Genomic DNA, 24,939 nt, shown 5'->3' with positions numbered 1-24,939 from the left:
ATAAACACGTATTGAACACTGGCCATGTGTCAGGCCCTGAGCTGTGTTTTAAGGATATCCCAGTGAGTAAGGTAGTCTTTGAAGTAAGAGAGTCCAAAGTCTAGTGGAAGACACACTAACCCATAGGTCTGATAACTACGACTGTGTGGGAGTGTGAGGGAGTGCTATTTAACTTCGTAATCTGAATGCAAGATAGGAAGTGATTCCTTCCTGGAATCTCTGTGTCCTAGGATTTTGACTTTTCTCATTCCATAAGATGAAAGTCTCAGAGGAGTTTCAGAGCTCCCTGGAAATTTTCTTCTACTCCTACCAGCTTGGCATACTAGGTCTCACTCGTAATTGCCCTTAGGAAACATATAACTATAGCCTCCCTGGGTGTGGTTTTTAATACCGAATGGAGGTTGTTAATTTTCGTTTATTAGGTATAAAAAAATGTATTTCTCATTTCTAAGTGTGATTTCAATAAATTCAAGATTGTTTTCCATTCACTGTATTATTGTTTCTATTCTTTTTCTTTTTCCATAGAAAAGGTGTCTTAATTGGAAAGGAGTCTTTATTTTTGTTTTTAGCATTTTGCATGGCTCCTGATCTCTTTTTTGCCTTCAAAGTCTCCTCTAATGTGATGAGATTACCTTACAGTTCCCAGCCCTGCCATTCCATGGTTCTGTCTGCACAGTTGCCAAAAGCCCTGGCTCTGGAGCCAGGACACCTGGGTTCATATACTTGCTGTGTATTTTGTCTTTGTGACCTCGGACAAGTTACTGAGTATCTCTGTACTTCCATTTCCTCACCTGTGCAATCGGGATGATAATATATGTTCTCCAAGGGAGAATTAAGAATGGTGCCTCGGCCTTGGAAGTTCCCTAATAGGTATTAGCTGTTCTTATGAGGGTGGAAACGACAGTGGAATCACTGGCTCAGTCACTAGGTTAAGAACCATATTAGTTATCTACAGCTGTGTAATTAATTGCCCCAAAATGTAATAGCATAAAACCATACACATTTATCCTCTCACAGTTTTTGTGGGTCTGGGATCTGGCGACAGCGTAGCTGGGTCTTCTGCTTCAGGGTCTCTCATAAGACTGCAGTTACGGTGTCTTCCAGAACTGTAGTCTCCTCTGAAGACGGGAATTGGCAAGGATGTGCTTCTAAGCTCACTTACATGGTTGTTGCCAGGACTCGGTTCCTTGAGGGTTGTTGGACTGAGGGCCTTGGTCCATTAGTGGCCCTTGGGTGGAAGTCACCCTCAATTCCTTAACGTGTGGGTCTTTCTAACTTGGCCTTGTTAGAGGAAGTATGGTAGAAAAGCAGAGAAAGTCTGCTGGCAAGATAGAAGTCACAGACTCTCCCCTAATTACAGAAGTCATCCCATTACTTGTACACTGTTCCATCTGTTAGAAGTAAGTCCCCAGGTCCAGCCCCCCACCACAGAGGAACAGAACACACAGGAGCATGAGCGTGAGAAGTGAGAATCATGTCAGAAGCTGCCTCCCCCACCACTACCAGTTAGTATTTTACTTGGGCAGTACACGATCAAGCATACAGATACATAGAAATTAAAATACCCAGTTTACTTCTCAGTGTAAGAGGTGAGTTGGTCCTGTCCAGTAAAGTGTAGCAAACTGATGTGAAATACAATTTGGGGTTATTAGTTATCGCATGTGTTTTGAAAACTTAAAAAAAAAAAAAAAAGACTTTGAAGAAAAGAATACTTGCATGGGTCAGATGAGAAGAGCATTACTATTTGTGGTGGTGAAGTTTTTGTGTCAGCTGGGCCAGGCTAAGGGACTGGTTATCAGTCGTTAGCTGGTAAAACATTTCTCAGTGTGTCTTTGAGGGTGTTTCCAGAAAAGACTAGCATTTGAATCAGTAGACTGAGAAAAGATTTGCTCTCACCATTGTGAGCAGACATCCTCCAATCCACTGAGGTTCCAAATAAAACAAAACTCAGGAAATGGGGATTCTCTCTCTTTCTCTCTCTCTCTCTCTTTCTCTCTCTCTCTCCCTCTTCCCCTCCCCCCCCCCCCCTTCTTGAGCCGAGACATCCATCTTTTCCTGCCCTCTGACATTGGAGCTCCGGGTTTGCTAGCTTTCATCTCTAGGACTTAACACCATCAGCTCCTCCGGTTCTGAGGCCTGTGAACTCAGACTAAATCATACATACCACTGGCTTTCCTGATTCCCAGCTTGCAGATGATGTATTGTCGGACTTTTTGCCCTCCGTAATCATGTGAGCCACTTCCTTTCATGAATCCCCTTTCATATATATGCAGACGTATATATCCTATTGGTTCCTTTTCCCTGGGGAACCCTGACAAATACACTATTCTATAAACATAGGGAAGAAAATACTCATTTCTGAGTCCTTCACAGTCTATTAACTTAATCACTGATCTGTCTTTTTGCTTTCTGTTTGCTTCCCATCAATTCTGCATGTACTGCATGGTTTCTCTTGTGCTTATGTGCAAACAGTTGTTCAGCACATTGGTTTGAACCCATCTCTCCTTTTTGGCATGCACTCACGTATCTGTTGGGGAAGAAGTACAGTGCATCTTAAGGAAATGCAGCTTCTTATAACTCCTTTTGCTTTAGAGCTTTCTAATTATCGCTCTCCTTCCAGGTGTTCTCGCCCTTACAGGGACCGTGGTGAAAAGGGGAAAGGGAAATGAAACATGAGTGTAACGTAGTCTATTCGTGGAGGCATAACTCATACCACGATTATAGAGTTTTCAGAGAGACATACGAAACTGTGTTCTCTTTAAAAGGGTGTTTTCTAGAAAATAACGCCTGTAATAAATTGTCCATAGAGGTCACCCAGGGAGGAGGGTGAACATCTGTATGATTTTTTTTATTATTATTATTCAAAAGCTTTGTCTGGTTTCAATTAACTGCATTGCTGAAGTCCCCCCACCCCTCTTTAAACACCTGGCCCGGTTAATATCAGTGGTGTGATCCCCGCTGAAGTGTTGAAGTTTCAGTGTCTCTGGGCTACTCTCAGACGGCACAGTGCCTGCATGCCTGAAGTTAGCATGACACGCTCCATTTAAGATGCGTTTGACAATCAAGTAAGTTTGTGTAAGCCAGAGTGTTGCAATCCCTAATCATTTTGCCAAAAATAAGTTAGCTGTTATGTTTTATAACATATGAAGTGTGATAATAAGAAACTTGTGTTTCCATCTCTTCTGTTATTTTTACTGGAATATTTGACTCCCATAAGATTTTGAAGACATATGTGTAGTTTAGTAGCTGGTTTATTTGGTTTTATTTTGGTTCAGTTCTTTACAATATTTTTATAACTAATTATAGGAAACTTTGGTCTTAAAATCATTTTAAGAGACTTATTACATACTTTAGACATATTATCTGACCTATATTTTAATATACTAAGAAAACTGGCTCTTTTAAAAATCTGGTATTAGAATTTTTTTGTTTCTTTTTTTAAAATTTTTATTTATTTATTCATAGAACTTTTTTGTTTCTTTAAGCAAATTTGGTACGTAGAATTATAGAGATTCTTCCTGTTTTGACAGTAATGTCCAGTCATAAAGAATTTTAAAAGAAGCCCGAGAAAATGGGTGATTGGAAGACCGTTCAACAGTATCTATCATGACTTGTAACAACACAGTTTTAGACTCATAGGATCTTAGAACTGAGATGGGCTTTAGAAGCAATCTAGCCCCATCTTTCATTTCACGGATGGGAACTGAGAGCAAGGTCACTTGCCAGGACGCAGCCTCAGCTCTGTCTGAATCCGGGGTGGGGTACACTTATATTAGCTATGGGTATCAAGAGAGTCTAAGAAGATACTTGGTGGCTCTTTCACACCTTGGATGATAGCAGAGCCCGCAGACAGCACGGTGTACTCCTGGACTACACACAAGGAGTTTCATGCGGTCCGTTACGGTGCAGCTCGAGGAGCAGGAGACCCCATGAATGCTGCTTTAGCAACTGGGGGCTGGGGCTGGAGTAACTGGAACAAAAAAGTGGTAGTCTTATCCCCACAAGTAGAATCTTCCTTCAGCCTTGGTCCTCTGTGTGTTAAACATGTGCCATCTGATTTTGCCAGTAAATTGCCTGCGTAAAGTTCAAGGTTGGAAGTTGAAAGACCTTGATTCTTAAGTGGACTCTGCACCGAGTTGTGAGGAGAATCTCAAATAATTTTACTTTTATTCTCCTCTAAGTATTTATATAGCATTTTATGAAAACACTTCATTCCCTTCCAGGGATGGCAGGTCCTTCAAAAACTTGATTTTTTATATCATTTGGCCTTTCTTGGGGAAAAATGCACAATAACATAGAGCTTCCTTTGTCTGTCTGGTTGGCAAAATGATCTTCTGTGTAAATGAAATTTCCAGATTACTTAAACTCACTTTTTTAAGCACCAGACTCTTTTATCCAGTTGGATAAAATTTGTCTAAAATACATTATTTACTTACCTTTCTTCTTCAACAGTGCATATTGATGTAGAGGAATTAGTGATTCAAGGACATCATTTTGTTAATACTATAGTATACTATATTACTATGTACTGTAGTATTATACATCCTTTTGTTATACTATAGTAAAATACAATCAAGGAGATTTTGCCTATGTCCTGAAATTTCTTAGGTGATAGTGCCTTTAAAAAACAAACAAACAAACAAACAACAACAAAAAAAAAAACTACTTCTCTTGTCTGTTTATTTTATAGTTTCAATGTCTTCTCCCTCAGTGTTTGGTTCCCACTTCTCTTCCCTACTTAAAATTTGTTAATATAGTTTGCTGCTAGTAGAGAAGACAGATAGTCATGTTAGAATTTTGTCTCAAGTAAGAATGAACAGGTCTTAAATGCATAAACAAGAGTAAAATTGATGAAATTAAGTACATAGATTTTGTTATTGCTTGGAGCTTTTTTGTTTGCTTGTTTCTTTTGGGTCCCCAGTGGTGTTTTAGATACAAAATCTGAGAGACTGGAAACACAACCACAGGTACAGCTGAGAAGCTTGAAAATTTTTACTGAAAGATTTAAAATAGCATGTTAGATAAGGGGTATGTTGACTTTGGAGTACATCTTGTCTACAGCAGGGAAAAAAATAAAATCAAATATTCTGTAAACAATGAGATTATTTAGACCATGGTATACTTAAACTATTCTAATGAATCTTCATGTCTGCAGTCAAAGTTAGATATGTTTGTGATAAACATTCGTGTGACATCACTGCATCGTGTTCAACAGACAAGACAGCCTGGAGAAAGAGGAAAGAACAGGAGCTCATTCATATGTCAAAGTAACTGTTGCCAGAGTCCTGTCCCCTAGATTAACTGATAAGAAACAGAAAACAAAATGTGGAAGTACCTACCATAAGGCTCTGAAGTTTTGAAGAAAGATGGCTCCTAACTGGGTAGATCAGAAAAAACTTCATGGAGAGCTCGTATTTGAGTGGGAGAAGACTGAGTCGATACTTAGAAATATTTATAATTAGGAAGTTTGATGTGTTGTTGGTGATAGGGGGTTGTTATATATTCTAAGCAGTGGGAACAGTATGAAAAATGGTTTTTATCACCAGCCACATGAAAAGAGCAGTGAGTGGTCTGGTTTGGATGCAGCCTGATGTGCATGCAGGGGGCAGTGGGATGTAAGAACCTAGGCTGACAAAAGTGGGGACAAGAAATTTGTCCCCAGTGTGGATGTGGACTCTATAACCTGAGCAGTAAGGAGCCATGGAGGGACCTGTGATGATAATAGTCCTGAATCAGATATCTTAACCTCTCACCAAAGAGGAGAGTGAATTGGAGAGAGTGTGTAGAATAAGAAGCCAACAGCCACATGATAAGCAAGTTATTATTAGTTCAGATGAGAAATAAGATAGTATTTGGGATTTGCCAAGGGAACCAGTAAGAGAGAAGAGAAACAGGTCATAGATGTATATTGGGAGAATGACTATTTGATAGAAAGGAGGATAAAGGAGAGAAAGAGGCAGAAGGTATAGTAATTTTACAAAGTAATGACTATATTAGTCCTTTATTGAATTCTGAAGTCACCACAGTGGGTTGCAACCAGTGGCTCAGTCAATGTAGGGTAGGCTGTGCTACACTAACACGGTGTCAGTAGCGTTTAACGACAAAGATTTATTTACTGCTCATGATACAAGTCTTCTGAGGGTTGGCTCTCCCATGTAGTTCTCACTGTGCACTCCTACTCCAGCTTCCCGTTTAAAGGAGTAGCTTCTGTCTGGCATACTCCAGTCTCATGGCAGAAGATAAAAAGGAAATAATCAATGACCCACTGCATTTTAAAACCTTTGCCCGGAGGTGACATTTGTCCCACTCACACAGCTTTACACAGAGCAAGTTATATGACCAGGTCTGCCATCAAGGAGGCTGCAAAGGGTCATCCTCCTCAGAGCAGAGAAGCATATGTTCGCAAACAACCAAATAGCATTTTTAAAAATATACATAATAAAATAGAATAGAAAATATTAGAGTAGATTATATTATGAAACTTCTGTTTCACTTTTTATGGGGTGTATTGATTATCCTAGATTACAGTGTAGAGTATATATCTTACTATGAATCAAGGTAAAAAAAGGAATGAAAGCCATTACCCTAGACTGGAGTGTACCACATGCTAAAAGGAGAGAAAGGAGAACATCAAGAAAGATGTAGATTTGTGGTGAATTAAAGATGGCCATGGATTCTTTGCCAGTCTTCTCTCAAGGGATGAAGTCTCTTTCCCTTCTCTTTTGAATATGGGCTGAGCATGTGACTTTCACCAATGGGATACAGTGGAAGTGATGTTAATTCCAGGCCTAAGGGGACTGGGAGTTGCTGTTCCTTTCCTCTTGGAAGCCAGCTGCCATATACAAAGGGCAACTACCTGAGACCACCAGCTGGCCATGGAAGAGGATCATGTGGCACCAGGTATGGGTGAGACCTTCTTGGACCTTTCAGCCTATCCCATCTGCTCCTGAATGCAGCCCAGGGAGGGACCCCAGCCAATGACACATGGTGCAGAAGTCCAGCTGAGTCCTGTTTGAATTCCTGACCCCACAGAATAAGAAAGAGTAATCACTGTGGTCTTAAACCATAAGCTGGGGGCATGGTACATTATTAGCAGTAGATAACTGAAACAGGATATCTCAACAGAGATGAGTTCAAAGAGAATGTAAAGCTTCTGGTATTGGTAATCAGAAGGGCATTAATGACCCAGACGAGAACACTTTTAGTGAAGTAGTGGGAGAAGGGGGCCTCAGGCAGTTAGATGATAAATGAATTATGTTCCAGGAATTGGCCAGTGAAGAGGAGGAGACAAGATGATAATGTAAGGAAGAAGCTGGTCAAGAGAACATGTTTTTCTATAAGTGGAAGAGAATTTGACATATGTCGAGGGGAACAGCCCATGCAGAGAGAGCTGCTGCAAAGGTGTCAGAAACATTGGTTGGAGGAACATCATCTTCTATTTATCTTTTAAATCTGCACCCAGGAAAACTAGGAAAATGAAATTTTTCTTAATCTTCGACTGCATCCTTGCAAAAACGTTTCTGTGATTTAACTTGGTCTTCATTTGATACATGTTCCCTGTACTTGGTTCTTCTCTTGAGTCTGGAAACCTGAAACAGTTTTTAAAATTAATGTATTGTCATTATGAACAATTATAGCCAACAGTCATTTGAAATTTACAGAACATGTTTACGCGTAACAAGATCACGTGACAAGCTGACTCTTCCATTTTGCAGTTACTGAGACTGAAGTAACTGGAGTTGCATGTCTAACCCGTATGTCAGTTGGCCACGAAGGGGCACAACTAGGACTCTGCCTTCTGTTGTCTGACTTTCCCATTATCTGTTTTCCAGGTGAAGTAGCTGGGGAGGTGATGATTGTAGATGGGTTGGAGTAAGTTACTCTAATAAACCACCAAAACTTATTTGACCCAAACATAAGATTTCTACTACTGTTTCTTTACTACTTGAGCCCTTCAAATAACACAAGGAAGGCTTTAGTGGGAAGCAGGTCAGTGCTCTTAGGGGAAGTTAGAGAAAATTCGAAGAAATGAGAACATGTGTGTGTTTTCTAGAGCAAGGAAGATAAAGGGACTTGGTGTTGAGGCATGGGCCAAGGGCAGAAAGTGAACTCAGAAGACAACGAATCAGAATCCTGGAATTGAGCTGGGGGCCACAGGGGAGTGGGAGTATGAAAAGTGGATGGTTCTGGAGACACAGTGTCCAGGAGTGCCTCACTTGTGTCCTCGGGAGCCACCAATGACCCCTGCTACATGAAAACCACAGGTGCCAGGCAGTCAATAGCTACTCTTCTTGGTGAAAGGCTCCCGGCAGAAAATAATAAGTCCCCTCCTCAGAGGAAGGCTTGTACTGAATATGGTGAAATGCAACTTTGCCAATCACTTGTGCATTTATTTAAATGCATATATTTATCTGTTTGTGTGTGTGCACACACATTATCTTTTCTAATTACCCAGGAGACTACCTTGCTGAAAGCCGAACACATGGAAAGTTTCAGCTTTGCGACTTCAGCCATGTTTTAGTCATCTGCATATTTTTTTTAAATCCTAAAATTGCTTTCAAAGTGGAAAAATTGTGTGGGCTTTTTTCATCTTTTCATAACTCAAAAACTATTTAATATATTTTTCTCAAACTTAGCAAAAAAAAAAAAATCACCTTTGGGCTGAAACCAAGCATGGAAAATTTCACCACAAAGGGCTAATTTTTTGGAAAGCTGCAAGAAAGTGAAAACAGGGGTTTATAATAAAACATTCTTCATGCATGTTAATCCTTAGTACTTTATCTAATGCATTTCATCTGAGTGTTTTTGAGCCCTGTTCAGATTTAAATATTGAACCATTTTAGTATTGGTGTATCCATGATCCAGTCAGATACGGAAAATTTCCCCCATCTTCTCGCAGGTTCCGTGTATTGAGAGTTAGTGAGATGTGTTTAAAAGGACAAGTAGAGCAAGTGAAGTGGCCATGAGGCAGAGAAAACCTTACATATGCTCGCACACACATTAGCCCCTCCTCTCCCTGGCCTGGGAGTCGGTGTGAGCAGAAGTAGTAGAGGACAGTAGGCACTCATTCGGATAGCTAAGCCAGCATTTCTCAAAGCGTCATCAGCATTACTTGGGGTCTTGTTAGAGATGTAAATTATCGGGCCCTACTCAGACCTTCTGAATCTGAAACTTTCTCGGGCTGGGACCAAGCTATCAGTGTTCTCTCTCACAAGTGCCCCAGGTGGTTCTGACAGGTGCTCCTGGTGGGGAGCCACCAACCTAAGCCTTCCAAAAGCTGGGGGCACAGGATGTATGGAGATGCTGTGGACAATGAAATCTGTCCTTGGTCTGTCAGCTCTGTCTTCTCACATCACGCCCTGGAAGCAGGAGGAACGCTAATCAGGTTCTCTAAAGGAACATTGTTTTTGTGTCTGTTTCACATATTCTAGCTCCTTCTGCTTGTGATCTGATTCTCAAGCACTCTGACCCTCTTTTTTTTTTTTCCTTTATTACCACATCTAAAGACTTTATTTATTTGACAGAGAGAGATCACAAGTAGGCAGAGAGGCAGGCAGAGAGAAAGGTAGGGGGAAGCAGGCTCCCGTTGAGCAGAGAGCCCCAAGCGGGGCTCGATCCCAGGACCCTGAGATCATGACCCAAGCCGAAGGCAGAGGCTTAACCCACTGAGCCACCCAGGCACCTTCACTCTGACCCTCTTGAGTAAAGGTGCTGATATCCAGATTGTTCAGGGAAACAATGCTACCAAGAAGTATTTTCTCATTTCCTTGAGTTGTCAGGGTCACACCTGGGGTGGGCCCATGTATGTCATTCTCATTTCTTTGCTGCCTTAAGTTCCAAGATTTAAGTAGCAAGGTAGCAGAAGTCTGTCAGTGGAAGCTGACTTAAGCCCCGTTCTTCTGTGTGCAAAGTCTCAATATTGTGTTTTGCATTGGCCCTCTGCATTCCAGCAAACCCATGTCTATGTTATTGTGTCTCTAGGCACTGAAGTAGCTGTGTTTGTGGCATTGTATCAAATTCTGAGAATATTCTCCTGGTGACGGAAGTCATCAGTCCGCTGTATGTGGGCCTTGAGCTAATCACCCAGGGCTTGCTGTTAGGATGGAAAATTCAGACATAGCCTGGGGGAGGTGTTGAAGCAGTTTAAAGGTATATTCAGTAACAACCCATCTCAGCTAAGCATGAATACAGCTATCTAAGCTGATACAGATGGAAAGGGAAAAGAGACTCGTTTTTAAATTGATCATTTAAAATTTTACCATGAAAGACTTAAAACAGAAAAATAAAAATAATTGTGTAGTGAATTTCCAGAACCCATTATCCAGATTAACGTAGCTACTAATATTTTGTTATCTTTCCCTCATTTTCTTCCAGGTGAATTGTAGCCCTCATGGTATTTCACCCATAAATACTTCATTGTGCATTGTTTTAAAAGGACCTTTTCTTATATAACTACCATGTCGTTATCACATCTAACAAAATTATTGGTAGTTCTTTCATATCATCTAATATAGTCCATATTCAGATTCTCTTTGCCCCCAAAATGTTTTTTTACAACTGGTTTGCAAGATCTTTCTTTCGTTTAAAAGTTTCCTTTCCAATTATAAAAGTTCATGTGTTTCTAAGTTTCAGGAAGTAGGAGAAAAAGTAAAAAATCAATGTAATTCTGAAGATTGGTGTAGTATCCAGAGAGACTTAACATATGAAATGTACCATAAATTGCTTTCATAACTCAACAGAGTAGCTTTTTAAAACTGAATGTGAAATCGCTTAAACAAAAGTATGGCCAGATCATGATTTTATGTAGGTCATTTTAAACCTAGCTAATTTGTCCCTTGAGTTTCCATGTTTAGACCAGAGGATAATACAGCACACCCTCTCAATTTTTATTTAGTGAGAAAACAGTGAAAATTTGAACTGTTTTTATATTGTTATTTATTAGGGTGTAAAAATTTATGTAAGACACTCAGTTCTCTAATAGATATTTAGAGTGATTAAAGTTTAAATGGTAAACTATTTCCCTCTGATGATTATTATATCACTATAGCTGTCATTTGTAGGTCTTACTGAATCTGCTCAGCAAGTCTTAGATGGGCTCCTATTCCCATTTTCCACATGAGGAAACTGAGACCTAAGACAGAAGTTACTTGCTCAGGGTTAGACAGCTGGTAAGTTCCTGTCCTAGAATTTGAACCCATGTGTGTTTGGCTCCAAAGTCCATGCTCCTACTGAAGAAGAGCTGGCTTATAAAATCTATCAAAAAAATATGTACCGAGCCAGGTGGTGGGTATTAAGGAGGGCATATATCGCATAGAGCACTGGGTGTGGTGCAAAAACAATGAATACTGTTACACTGAAAAGAAAGGAAAAAAAAAGAAAAAAAATATGTACCTAGCACAATGCATGACACAGTGTTTAATAAATTAGTATTTGGTAGTACTTGGTTGTGTCTGCTTATTGAGTATAGTAGCATTTAATAATGCTTGATAAATGGACCTCCATAGTAATCAAAATGAGCTGCTTCTATTGCAGTATTTAAAAGAAAAATGTAGTGTTGTGATATACTTCTGTGTACACTTTTAGATAGTCTGAACAGATCAATACCAGGTGCCTTATAGTGGTGACCTCTCGGGTTAGAGGTAAGGGTTATTAGAGGTAGAGACCCTGCATTGTTTCTGCTATTTTACTATGACTGTGCATTATCAGGAAGAAAAAAAAAAATTCCTCTAAAAATTGTCCAAACCCTTTGAACCTACTCATTCTTTTCTTTGGAATCTATATAAAGAAAATAATCTCAAAGATAGGAAAACACTCATGTATGAAAGATATTATTTGTTATAACAAAAGTTGGAAACACCCTACTGTCCAACTCTAAAGAAAAGGTTGAGTATGGAATGTGCAGGTATCATAAATATATTCTCAGAAGACACTGTAGAACATAAGTTATCAAATGTAAAGGGTGTTAAAATATATACAGAATATATGAGTACAACTGTATTAAAAGAACATACATTTAAAAGCTTGAAATAAAATTACCTAAATGAATATAGTGATTGTGTTTGAATGGTGAGTGTCAGGGTGATTTTTTTTCTATTTACTTTTTATTTTAAAAATTGCCCTTAAAACAGCATATGTTTCTTCACCGTCCTAATCATTTAGGGGTTATACACTTTCTGTTTAAAAAAAAAAAAATGTGATTGCAAGAGTTCATAACAGAAAGCTGGTTCAGGAGAGAAAATTTTTGATTATTTGTTACACAGTGCTAGATAAAAAATAAAAGGGGAGAAGTAAAGGTAAGGTCACCGTCATGGTTTTTCTGCAGGAAAACTCCCCTCTGAGATCAGTAGTGGCACCCGGTGGGTAGCGGCATCTTTAGCAATAGCAGCAGTCCTCGCCTCTTACCTTATCTTACCTACTCTTCCTCCTCTACTCAAGTAGCTAGGCGTTTGTCCTTCCTTGCAATTTTTCATTAACGAGCTTCTCCCCACTCCTAGAATAATTGGGATTATTGATAGGTATGTCTTTTCTTTTAAGATTTTATTTATTTATTTGAGAGAGAGAGACCACAAGTTGGCAGAGAGGCAAAGGGGGGGGGGCAGGCTCTCCACTGAGCAGAGAGCCTGAAGCGGGGCTCAATGCCAGGACCCTGAGATCATGACCTGAGCTGAAGGCAGAGGCTTAACCCACTGAGCCACCCAAGTGCCCATGATAGGTATGTCTTTTGTTGGTCTCTTCATGACTGTTATTTGAATGTGATTAAAAAAACAAAATTGATTGAAAAAAAAACACACAGGTTGGGATTAGCATCATCACTCATCATACTGCTAGAATGAAGCTGGTTCTTTTTTAGAACAGTAGAGCCATCATCAGACCATGAGGTTCATAGTGGCTAGGACTCTAAGAGTATGAGTGAGTGTTACCTTTGTGTATGAGTGAGTGTTACCTTTGTGAATGCCCTTACAGTTGGATGGATACAGTTCTGAAAAACAGAGGTCATACCTTGCCACATTTCGACTTCATTATGCCAGTGAACTGGGCGTTCACAGAAGAACAGATTCACAGAGCCTTGGTGCATGGAGCATAGTAGAGATAGCATGCAAGAGTATGAAAACAGACGAACACATTTCTGTGAAGTTGTTCTTCTGTGGCTCCTGTTTATTCTATCCAGAAGATTCTTTTTAGGTCTATCAGTGTGTGGCGATAAGAACGTTGAATGTGATCTGAAGGAAGGAAAAGGCTCTCTAATACGGTTATCCTGCACGCTCAGGCTGTTCTACCCTCCCCTCTTGCTTTTACGGAAAATCTGTGAACAATATTCAACACAGGCCACAAAAAATTCCCTGAAGTGGAAAAACCCTAGCAGGCACTAAATGAAAGATGCTTCATGAGAATAAAATGTGGTTGCTTTGAGATCTTGCATCCAAGCCAGTTCAGGCTAATTGCATTCGGTTGGGAAGAAGCCAGATTATCAGGTGTCAGAAAGGTATATTGATGAATGGATAAAGTTTGAAGCCAGCATCATTTCTGGCAACCTGTCCCTAGGGAAGCAGACAGTAAATCATTTCCCAGTATCAGTCCTACAGAGACCAGAGGGAGCATGCATAAATGAAGCCTGTAGACAGTCCAGAAACTCCATTTCAACAAATAATTTTAATTTATCTCACCAGTGGAGCTCTGGGAGCTTCTGTAGTAAACTAAATTGAGTGTTAGGGAGACAGCCTTTTCCTTTTTCATAGCCCAGGATCCTTGGGGACATGCTGAGGAGCTTCTTGAGCCCCACTGCGGAGGAGAAAGGTTCTAAGGGCTTCTGTCATCTTCTGTGAATGTTGGCTGATGCCGATTCAGAAGTGATTTCATAAAGTCTCAGGGGCAGATCATGATTATCTGGGTGTCAGGGGAGTTCTCCTCAAGGTTCTCCGAGGGAGATGGCCTCCTCTGTCTCCCTCGACCATGGTCTCTACACCTGCTCTGTGCATACCTAGTACTCCCTCCTCCCCGTTAGTATTTCTTCTTACCCACTTCCTTTCTGCCTCCTCCTACCGCCACCCAACAGATGCCGTCCGTCTTTCTTCTGAAACCATCTCAGATGCCAACTCCTACAGGAACTCTTCCCTGATGCTTCTCAATCATTTTTATTATCCTTCCTTTGAAACCTTTTTCTCATAATTCTTACATACTCTACCTTGTATTATGGGTATTGCATATTTATTTGATTTTCCCTATTAGATGTTTAAGGTTTTCTTTCCCTCCCCCTTAGGTTGAAGTATAATTTAACAATAACACTTTTTTTCTCTCCCTGTTCAATCTCGGTATTTTCTGCGACCTATTTTTCAGTCCACCAATCTTCCATTCAGCTATATGTAAACTCCTTTTACACCCATCTTTTGCAGCCTCAATTCAGTTATTGTGATTTTTGCTTATGAACTTTCCATTTTATTATTTTTGTTGTAACCAATTCTTGAAATTCTGTCGTGTCTGATCATTTCAATATCCAAGTTTCTTGCATTTACATTTCCTTTCTTGTTCCTTCTTTGTTTCTCGTTGTCTCATCTTGTCCCTCAGTATGTTTTTATATTAGTCAGTTCTCCAGAGAAACAGATGTGTGTACATACAAAAGGGGATTAACTATAAGGAATTGGCTGACACAATTCTGGAGGCTGACGAGTGCTAAGAGCTGTCGTCCATAAATTGGAGACCCAGCAGGGCAGATGGTGTGTAAGTTCTAGTCCCAAAGCGGCAAGCTTGAGACCCAGGAAAAGCTGACGTCTCAGTTAGAGCCCAAAGGCAGAAGAAAAAAGCAGCAGAAGAAATTTCCTCTTACTCAGCCTTTCTGATTGGTCGAGGCCCATCAACATCAGGGAGGGCAGGCTCTGCTTGACTTGGTCTGCTAATTCAAATGTTTATCTCACTCAAAACACCCAGAATAGTGTTTCACAAATATCTATTCACTCCATGGCCCAGTCAAGTTGACACAGAAAATGAACTGCTGGGGCATCTGAGTGGCTCAGTGGGTTGAGATCCAGCTCTTGCTTTCAGCTCAGGTCATGATCTCATGGGTCATGAGATGAAGCCCCATGTCAGGCTCTGTACTCACTGGGGAGTCTGCTTGAGGTTCTCTCCCTCAGCCCCTCCCCCCGCTCACTGGCTTGCTTGCTTGTTCTCTCTCTCTCTCTCTCAAATGAATAGATAAATAAATAAATCTTTAAAAAGAAAAAAATAAGCATCGCTGCTTAGTCAGGTGTTCTTTTTTTTTTTAATTGAATTCCCGACGTTATATATGAAAAATTGCTAAGACAGTATGAGGCTTCTGTATTCCTCCATGGAGAATTTCCTTTTGCTTTTGACTAGCAATTACAGTAAGGACTGATCACACGTTAATGCCATCTGGACTCAGGCTGAATCAACACTACCTCAGTGAGAGTTGGTCTAGGTCCAGTTGGTCACTGCTTCTAGGGGGTAAGCCTTTAGTAATTCCCACTGAAAGCCTGGGTGCCTTTTTTGAATGGGCACCAAAGGCCCAAATGTTGACCCTTGAGCCATAGTGCACTTCTAGAAACCCAGCTTCTTGTCCTCTTAGCTACTGCTCATGAATTGGTAAGTAAGAGCTCTTTGAACACACCTCTCTTGAGTTTCTTTTTTCTCTAGGATTTTGGCCCTTTCGGCCTCTTCTGCCTTTGATGCTTTCGAAGGCACTTTAAAAAAAAGCCCTTTCCCCAGCTTTTCTAATTGTTCTTGGCAGGGGGATTGCTTTGCAGCAAGCTAGTCTGCCACCCCCGCGCTCCTCCTCCACCGTTACCAGCGGCTGGTGGCCTGGCTCCAGGTTCTTCAAGCTCTGCACTTGGAAAGTGTGCCTCTTCGAGTTTTTGATTCTTTCTGTGACTTGTTTCTTCTCTGGACGGTTTTAGAATCTGCGCCTCATCCCCGTTATTACATTTTATGATGACATTCCTTCGACTCCCTATCCTCTTTAGTTCGGAAACTGGCATCCTTACGTACCAAAATCTTCTCCCGTATTTTTTTCCTCCTTGTTTTCTCATTCTTTACATGTTAAACATCCAGAATCGATTCTCTTGATTTATTTTAATTGTCAATCTCTTTCTCCCTTCCTCCTCTCTTTAGTTCTATACAGTGAGAAATACCGGATATTTTCCCAACGTTTTCTTGTAATTTATATAATTAAACTTCTTATTTCAGCCTTCATGAAAAGAATTTCTAAGATCATTTCTTGTTCTTTGTTCTGTTTTTATAGTGCCCTTTTTGTTTCACGCTTACGCGCTTTCTCTTTCTATCTGAGGAGAACAAATTTTTGGAGTTTTGTTGTATTTCAGCACCATCACGATTGATTCTGACTTCCTTTTTTCATGTTTTGTTTGTGTTGGTCTGTCTAGTACAGTGGAAGGTTTGCTTAAATGTCTGAAATTCCTTTGTTATCTGTTCATATTTAAGAGTGAAGCACTGCAAATCCCAGGAGGTTTTATGTGGGAGTGGGCCTTATCAGCTAATCGTCCTCCCTACAGGGTGATTGGACAGGTGTCCTGACACTGTGAGTGTGCATGCGTCCATGTGCATGTGTGTGTGTTATTCCTCAGTGCTACTATTTGTATGGTTTTCCGCTCGAGCCATTCAGTTTCTCCAAAAAAGTCTCCCAATCTCCTGCCTAAGGGCAGCACCATCAGAGCAGAACAGCAGGAGAGGCTGGTGTTTGCACATGAGAGTTTCAGCATTTAGTGTTTGGGCTTTCATTTAATCCCTCTTTCCTGTGGGCCCTTTGCCCTGCCTTTCTCTGAGCCTATGGACCCAGCTCAGAAAGCTCTTTTCTTTGGTTTCTATACGGAATAAATCCACAGTCCTGAGTTGGTCTTGGAGAGGGGTTGTTGCCTGGGGGTACTGGATGAGGCCATCACCTTGGAAGCCTCACTACCCCTCAGCCAGACGTACATTCATCAGTCCACTAGGCGCTATGCACTGTCACCGAGCACCTGTGATAGGAAGGGACCCGTGAACAAAGTGGAAAAGAAGCTCTGCCCTCTCAGAGTTCACAGTCTGCTAAGGAGAAACAGTAATAAATATGAACAATGCAGAAATTAGTATGGTCACAGGGGGCACTACCTTGATAAAGAGTGGACCAAGATAAGGGGATTGGAAGTGCCATGGCTGGGGGACAGAGGGCGGTGATGGACTGTACTTTGTTATTTAACATTTGATTTGGAAACAGTTTCAAACACGGTTTACCCACATTTATGATTGTTAATATTTTACCTCATTTGCTTTATTATTTGTCCTCCCTCTCCCCACCCTCACACTCTACTGTCTCTGTCTTCTCTCATATATAGGGTAGGGTGTATATACACTACACACACACACACACACACATTACTGGCTGAAATTTGAGCTGGTAACAGAGTATACGGTGTGGTGCCCATTTCCAGCATGTAGCATTCTCAGGCACCATGGAACATTTTAACTGATACGTTCATGACCTATCATATTCGTATGCCGATACTCTTAAGAGCAGAGATGTTGGTAGGCTCTTAGGGGTGCCAGCCAACCCTGTTAGAGAAGGTAAGGAAGGGCCTTCCAGGAGCACTTGGCCTCTCCCTGAGCTCCATGAGAGCTGAGTTCTCAGAAGTTCAGTGAGTTGCAGCATTAGGACTCAGAAACTAACTCAGGTTTGGGCCAAGCCAGGGAGACCACCAGGGGCATAGGACCCTCACCAACTTGGTGTGTCTGGGAGTCAGTGGGAGGAGGAGCACCCTGTTCAGAGGCCTAGGAGGGAGAAGATAAGTTAGGATACGTCTTGGATGCATCTCTGTTTTTTCCTGATCTGAAAGGAGGACAGATCCGTAGCTGGTAATTAGCAGAGCTGGTAATGGGGTTTCTGTGTGGACTTCAGTTATTTGGGCCTAACCCTTTGCTGAGAATCAATTGCTTTTTTTCCCCCAAGTTTTAATCTCTGTCTCCTGGGGTCTTAGCTGCTCTGACTCTTGGATTTGCTTTTAACCAGTTAATATGTAACAAGAAAACCATATTTTGAGGCTTCCTTTCAACTTCTGAGAAACTGGGAGTGTTGTCTGGGACAGCGTCTGTGGCGGAAGTCCCTCGCTGCGGGCTGCTCTGGCATGCACCCAGCGTGGGCCTCCAGCCATGGGCCTTTCCATTGCTCCCCTCTCACTTAGTCTGAAAACCCGTGATGGATACCTTGGCCTCATCTTAGCTCAGGTATTAGAATGGTGCTTCAGTACTTGAAACGGAGGTGTACGTGTTTCACAGTGTCTTTAGCAAAGTTAAATCGGGAGGAGTCTTGTGTATAGGTTTCCCCAAACAACCCTGCGCTCTGTCATCAGCACTCTGCTTACGGACGTACCCCGTGAATATTTGTCAGTTTCTCTTTCCAAGGCCCTTTTTAGAGGTTCCTAGGTCATGATGAATCAGGTTTCTGGTGCCCATTTTATGGTTCTGTTGTACTCTTTCTTTCCCGTAGCATACTTCCTATCATGCTTTATTATAGATGTCTCTCTGCTTAGACTTAGGTTCTCTAAAAGTCTTGTCTTTGTCTTGTCCACCGTTGAGTCTCCCGCATGCCCCACGGCATTGGTGTATTGTAGGTACCAGAATATCTTGAATGAATGAATGAATGAACCAAAAAACAAGGAGTAGACCTAATGAATGATTCTTCTCAGTCATTCTTGGCTTAAGCTCTTAAAGATTGCAGTTTCTAACTTTGGAAAGTCCCAACCCCTTTGTGAACACTTGGGATATTTATTTGTTTGTTTGTTTGTTTGTTTGTTTAATTCTTTGCTTCCTGACCCACATAGACCGCTCCACCTCCAAATATAGGGAATTGCCAACTAGAAGCTTTTTTTGATCAGGAAAAAAAAAAATCCTATCTGATTCTGAGTAATAGTCCTGTGAGAATGTTGTAGGCAGAGACATGAGGATAGATTTGCTGTGGTCACCGTTCACTGAGGCTGCCTGAGGACACTGTTCAGTTCGGAGTGACGTGCCCTGTGGTAGTTGGCTGTGCTGCCCAGCAGCCCGTGAAGAATCATCTGCAGTGGGTCTGTGAGCATCGCTCTTTTCTGAGTTCTTTGTGATCCGGAATCTGAAAGACTCAAAACGAAGTGAATTCCAAGAGATATTAAGCTGAGGAGAAGGGCACTTTGCATTCAGAAGAAAATAAATGTGAATTGTATGAAGTGACAAAAGCTTGAGAAGAATGGGCTATAGGAAGACTTTGAACCTGTGTTTCAAATGTTCAAGTGTAATCAGTCATAAGCTATATAATTCTGTCTGCAAATGTGCAAGCATTTCCTTGTAATTGGCAACACCGACATGTAGATTGAATGCATGGAATGGCTTTGTTGGGTTTTTTTACATATAGGTAATTAAAGTGTAGAAAATTCTCTGTCCCAGAAGGTCATGAGTGTAATTCACATGAATGGAAATGATAAAAGTGGTTATTTTTCTTGAATGCCGTCCATCTTAAGCAAAAGTGGCATAATTTTTTAAACAACCAGTTGTTGAAGGATCTCTTGCTTTACTTCTTAGGGCACAGGGTTAGTAATTTCTGAAGCCGCCGGTTTTGAAACACTTGGAAATATTGGCCTGCCTCTAACAATAATGATAGTGATTGGCTCACCCATAGAAAATTAGGTCACAATCAATAATGATTACTAAGAAATGATTTTGTATGAAAGTATATAAGGAAACCTCATCTTTGTCTCTAAACCTCGGTTTTCTCCATGGAATGAAGAAACTTACTTGATAAGGTTGTCACAGGTATTAAATGAGATAATGTATGTAAGGTGCCTAAACCTAGTTCCTAGAAAGTAGCAAATAGACACTACCACTGTTATTAGAAGCACTTCCCTGCTGTGGGGCATATTCCTGTCTTACTCCTGTTTGAAGTTGTTAAGCTAGAATACAAGATGTCAGCAAGCGCTTGATCATTCGAATTTAATGGCATCTGCAGTTCATAAACTGCATGCATCTGATTAAATAAACAGAATAGTCTTATCGTGAGGAGAGGAAAACACGGCCTTATGGGGAGAAGAGATGAACAGTTAAAACTAGGATTATTTCTAGGTCTGTGTCTTGATCGCTAGCAACTTCCTTCTTTCAATGAGATGTGGTTCTCTAACATGTCTTAATAATGTTGGCAATCATGTAAAAGGAAAAATTGTGTGGTATACATTCTTGTTTTCAACGTGTGCAGTGGAGAAGCACCTGCCATTACTGTAGCAGGTGGGCTCAGCCAATAAACAAAAGTGTATTTACTTTCCTGCACTGTTCAAGGACACATGGTTGTGTTTCATCATCAAAGTTGACTCTGGTAGATTTCAAATGAGAATGTGAACTATATGAGAATGTTTCCTTAGAGTAGAATGAGCTGGCCAGCCTAGAAGTTCTTTCTTTAATGAGACAGTAACATAAGAAAATGTTTTGTCATGTACACAGATTTGGAAACCTTCTCTGTGCAGCTGTGTTATAAAATTGGGTATACTTCCTTGACCTTGGTGATTTTTTTTGCCAATAGGTTTCTACATGAATAAAAGAAATTTTTATTACTGTGGCTTATCCTATCAAATCTGGACTATAAATTTCATTGAAGTTCCCATTATGGTATCTAAGAAAAGTATTAGTTTCACCAAACAGGTAATAACTGTTGTTCTCCAAAGGCAAGAGAGGAAAACCAGTCTCATCAACTAAGTATTAGTTGTGATAAGCAATCTTTGGTCTTCTTATAGTTTTGAGAGGTAATGGTGCATTCAGAGTATGTATTCGAACTTCCTTATTGTTTCAGTACATTCCCATGATTTCAGAGTGCCCTTGAATTCTCATTTTGTTGTTGATACAGATCAACCACATGTAACCCTGTAGTTGTTCGTGTATTTTTAGAGTTTCCCTTGCATGAAGTTTTGTTTAACATGGGTCACAGTAATGGATCATTTATACAAAGTAATAGATTGCTTCCTCTTTCTGCCAGCTGATTTGATCAGTCTGAAGTTCCTTTGTACTCTGGGTTACATAGCTAGTATGGAATCTGTATGGTATATTTTTTAGTATGACAGTAACTGTATTAACCATTTACATTCTCTAAATCTTTTAAGGACATTTTATTAAACACAAAAAAAGCCCTTGTTTTGAAGTAAATAAACTTGAAACTAAAATGAGCAAAGAGTTATCATAAAGGACTAAACCACTAGACTTTTTGGAAAGCAGGTCATTTTCATTAGGTGACTGTTCTGGTTTAACTGTGGACTGGCCAGGGAAAGACATGAAAACATTTCTTTCTAGCTTTCCCACTTAACATGTTTTTCTGCTTTTAGAAACAGTACAAGAGAACATACTCATTTTGCTTTCCTAATGAAGAATTTGTAGCCCCTGAAGGTCCTAGTTCTGAGTATTTTCCTTTGTCATTCACAATGCTGTTTTATAAATGGCAGAAAGTTTAGGGGATTAGGATTAAATGTCCCGATCTCACATTATTCCCTGGAATTAGTTTTTTAGCCAAATCCCTGATTATAGTAGTTGGTTTCATTTTTTTACTAATATGGTTTAAAAGTTGCCTGAAAGAGAAAAGAAGATTGAGAGTTCAGCAGTTAAATTCCAGTTGGTGGACATTGCATTATTCAGTGACATTAATTCTCCAGGTATCATTTATAGGACGTAGTTGAAAACCTGAAAATAAGCAAAATTGCCTTTGTGTTTTTAGAATTAAAAGCCCAAAGAGCAGATGAGACCAAATGCATAGAATGTCTCCTTTAAAGTTTGCTAACTACCCCCCCTTTTTTTTAAGATTTTATTTGTTTATTTGACAGACAGAGATCACAAGTAGGCAGAGAGGCAGGCAGAGAGAGAAGAGAAAGGAGGAAGCAGGCTCCTCGCCGAGCAGAGAGCCCGATTCAGGGCTCGATCCCAGGACCCTGGGACCATGACCCAAGCCGAAGGCAGAGGCTTTAACCCACTGAGCCACCCAGGCGCCCCTGATAACTCCCTTTTATTCACAGTCCCAACCAGTTGGTTTCCAAGAAGAAAGAGCAATTGGACCTCCTTCTTGTCAGCATACGCAAATCTACCTGAGGTCTCATTGCAATATAGTATTCCATTGTACGGGGGCACACTATATGTGGGGCCACTCCTCCTTATGAACTCTCCTCTCCCAGTCCTTTGCTACTCCAAGTAATTCTTTTTTCGAGTTTTCCCAACTGCATTTATTGAACAGCTTTTTTTCTCCACTGATGGCTTCATCATGAATTTTATTCCCACACACATTCAGGTTTGTTTTGAGGCTCTCTGATGTTCCACTGAGCTATGGAACCCTTTTCTGATAAATAGTTTTAACTATTGTAGCTTTGTAATCTGTCCACTATTTCGGAGAGCCCCTCTCTTTCTCTCCTTCTTCAGAATCCCTAGTTGGCTAATGCATTTCATTTTCAAATGAACATTAATATAATTCATTAAATTTCAAAATATGAATGATCTTTTAGTATTTTAATTGGGATTGAAGTGAATTGAATTGATCCATTAATTTAGTGGGAGAATTGATATCTTTTGCAACAGAAGACCAAAGAAATGTCCCATTGCGTTTTAAAGTTTTCTTTAGATAAGTGCACTATATTTCTTCTTACATTTGTATTTAGCTATTGTTTTTATACAGGGGATTTTTAACGTTTTAAATATAAATCATAAATAATGCTAATTTTGCCTTTCCAAATTTATAACTCATTTTTTATCTTGCCTAATTTCATTGATTTAGCACTTTTGAGACAGTATTAATAATACAACAACAGAGTAATTCTGTTAAAATGGAAGTCAGCCACAGCACTCTTGTTTCTAAAACCCTTCAAAGGATTCTCAGCTACTCACAGTAAAACCGAGTCCTGTCAGACCCTACATCCTCTGTCCTTGCTGCTGCCCCGGTGATCACAACATGAACTGCTCTCCTTTCACACTCACCCCAGCAATACTGTTCTCTGTGCTTTTGCTCAATACGCCCTTTGCTCTTGATTTGCTCCTCCCTCTCCCAGGAAAACTTTTCTTCCGAGTGTCTTCCAGCTCACTCCATGACTGCCTTTGCACAAATGTCAGCTTCCTTTGTAGCCTTCCCTCAACACCCCGCTTAAAGATGCACCACCCCTTCCAGCAATTCCGAATCGCCTTTCTTTCTTGTATTTCTTCCTTATATCACCATGGACTTGAGTTTACTAACATATGCATTGTTGCTTAATTATTGTTATTTATGGTTATTTGTTCCTTAAATTGTCCTATAATTACTTTAGAATTATTAATCATTTTGGGGACGTAAATGGTTTAATCACTTTTTGGATCATTTACTCAACTATTTAATATTTATTGTCAATTATATTTATATTTATCTTTTTCATTGCAAAAGATAGGAAGAAAGAAGAAAAAAATAAGGTGAAGGTATACAAAAAATAAAAAACAACAGGGTAAGGTTTTAGGTTTGTATTTTAGAGTTTGCTCCTAAATATTAGGAATTATTTAAATAAAAAGGCAGTAAGCATATTAATCATATTAGTTAAAAGATTAGATAGAGAAAAACATCCACATATAACCTCTAAATATAAGGCCATAGAAAGGCAGAAAATGAAAGAGTTACAAAAAGTTATATCTTACAAATTCTAACCAAAAGAAAGCTGGTGTAGCTATGTTCGTATTAAAATAAGCTCTGGGGGAGCGGGCTATGGACATTGGGGAGGGGAGGCGAACCATAAGAGACTATGGACTCTGAAAAACAACCTGAGGGTTTTGAAGGGTCAGGGGTGGGAGGTTGGGGCAACCTGAGGGTTTTGAAGGGTCAAGGGTGGGAGGTTGGGGGAACAGGTGGTGGGTAATGGGGAGGGCACATTTTGCATGGAGCACTGGGTGTTGTGCAAAAAGAATGAATACTGTTACGCTGAAAAAATAAATAAAATGGAAAAAAAAATAAGCTCTAAGGGAAAAGCATGCTAGAAATGCAGAGAGTTCTTTTTTTTTTTTTTTTTAAGATTTTATTTATTCATTTGACAGAGAAAGAGCGTGAACTTAAGCAGAGGGAGCAGCAGGCAGAGGGAGAAGCAGGCTTCCCCCTGAGCAGGGAGCCCGATGCAGGACTCCATCCCAGGGTCCTGGGGACATGACCTGAGCCAAAGGCAGACGCTTAACTGACTGAGCCTCCCAGGTGCCCCTAAAGGGAGTTCTTTCATAATTATAAAGGTTTACTCTGTGAGCTAGTAATAGTCAGTATCAGGAATGAAAGAGTCATTCTGGACTACTACTATAGTCCAGAGACTAAAGTATAATCACAGGATGTTATAAATAACTTTGTGCCATAGACAAACCACCAGGAAAAGATAACATTGAACATTTTGAAGAAGAACTTTTAGTATTTTTTTCCTAAGAACTCTTAAAAGCCCAAATGGTCTTAAGCCATTAAAAAAATTGAATCCATCAATAGGCAGAACTTTCTAAAATATACTTCAGTCTTTACTGATGAGTTCCATCAAATATTTGGAGAATAAATCATTATTATTTTATAAAATGCTCTAGGCAACAGAAGAGGAGACCCTACTCTCCAGCTCAGTTTCCTCAAACTAGCAAACCCTTTACATCCAAACCTGGAAAAAAGAAATGCAATAAAAGAAAGTCATAGACCAGATTCACTTATCAACATGCCAAAGTCCTACACAAAATATTAGGAAACCATGTAAAAAAGGATGTATCATGACCACAGTGGGTTTATCCCAAGAATGAAAAGTTAATTTCACATTAGAAAATCAACCAATAGTTTACCACATTAATAAATGAAAGGAAAAATATCATATAATCATCCCAATAGGTACAAAAAAGGTAATTGATAAAATTCAGCATCCATTTATGATTTTAAAAAGCAATTAGCAAACTAGGAAGAGAAGAAATGTTTTGAATCTGACAAAG

The 24,939-nt window shown here is 40.1% G+C and overlaps 1 protein-coding gene across 1 annotated transcript in view; it reads left to right on the top strand.

Moving 5' to 3' along the window:
• Positions 1–24,939, top strand: part of LDAH (lipid droplet associated hydrolase) — a 109,678-nt gene that overhangs the window by 45,532 nt on the left and 39,207 nt on the right. The window lies entirely within an intron of this gene.

Source organism: Meles meles, chromosome 15 (assembly GCF_922984935.1).
Source record: "Meles meles chromosome 15, mMelMel3.1 paternal haplotype, whole genome shotgun sequence".
Taxonomy (NCBI): Eukaryota; Metazoa; Chordata; class Mammalia; order Carnivora; family Mustelidae; genus Meles; species Meles meles.
Note: the sequence above shows the minus strand (reverse complement) of the source record. Positions and strands in the feature narration are given on the sequence as shown.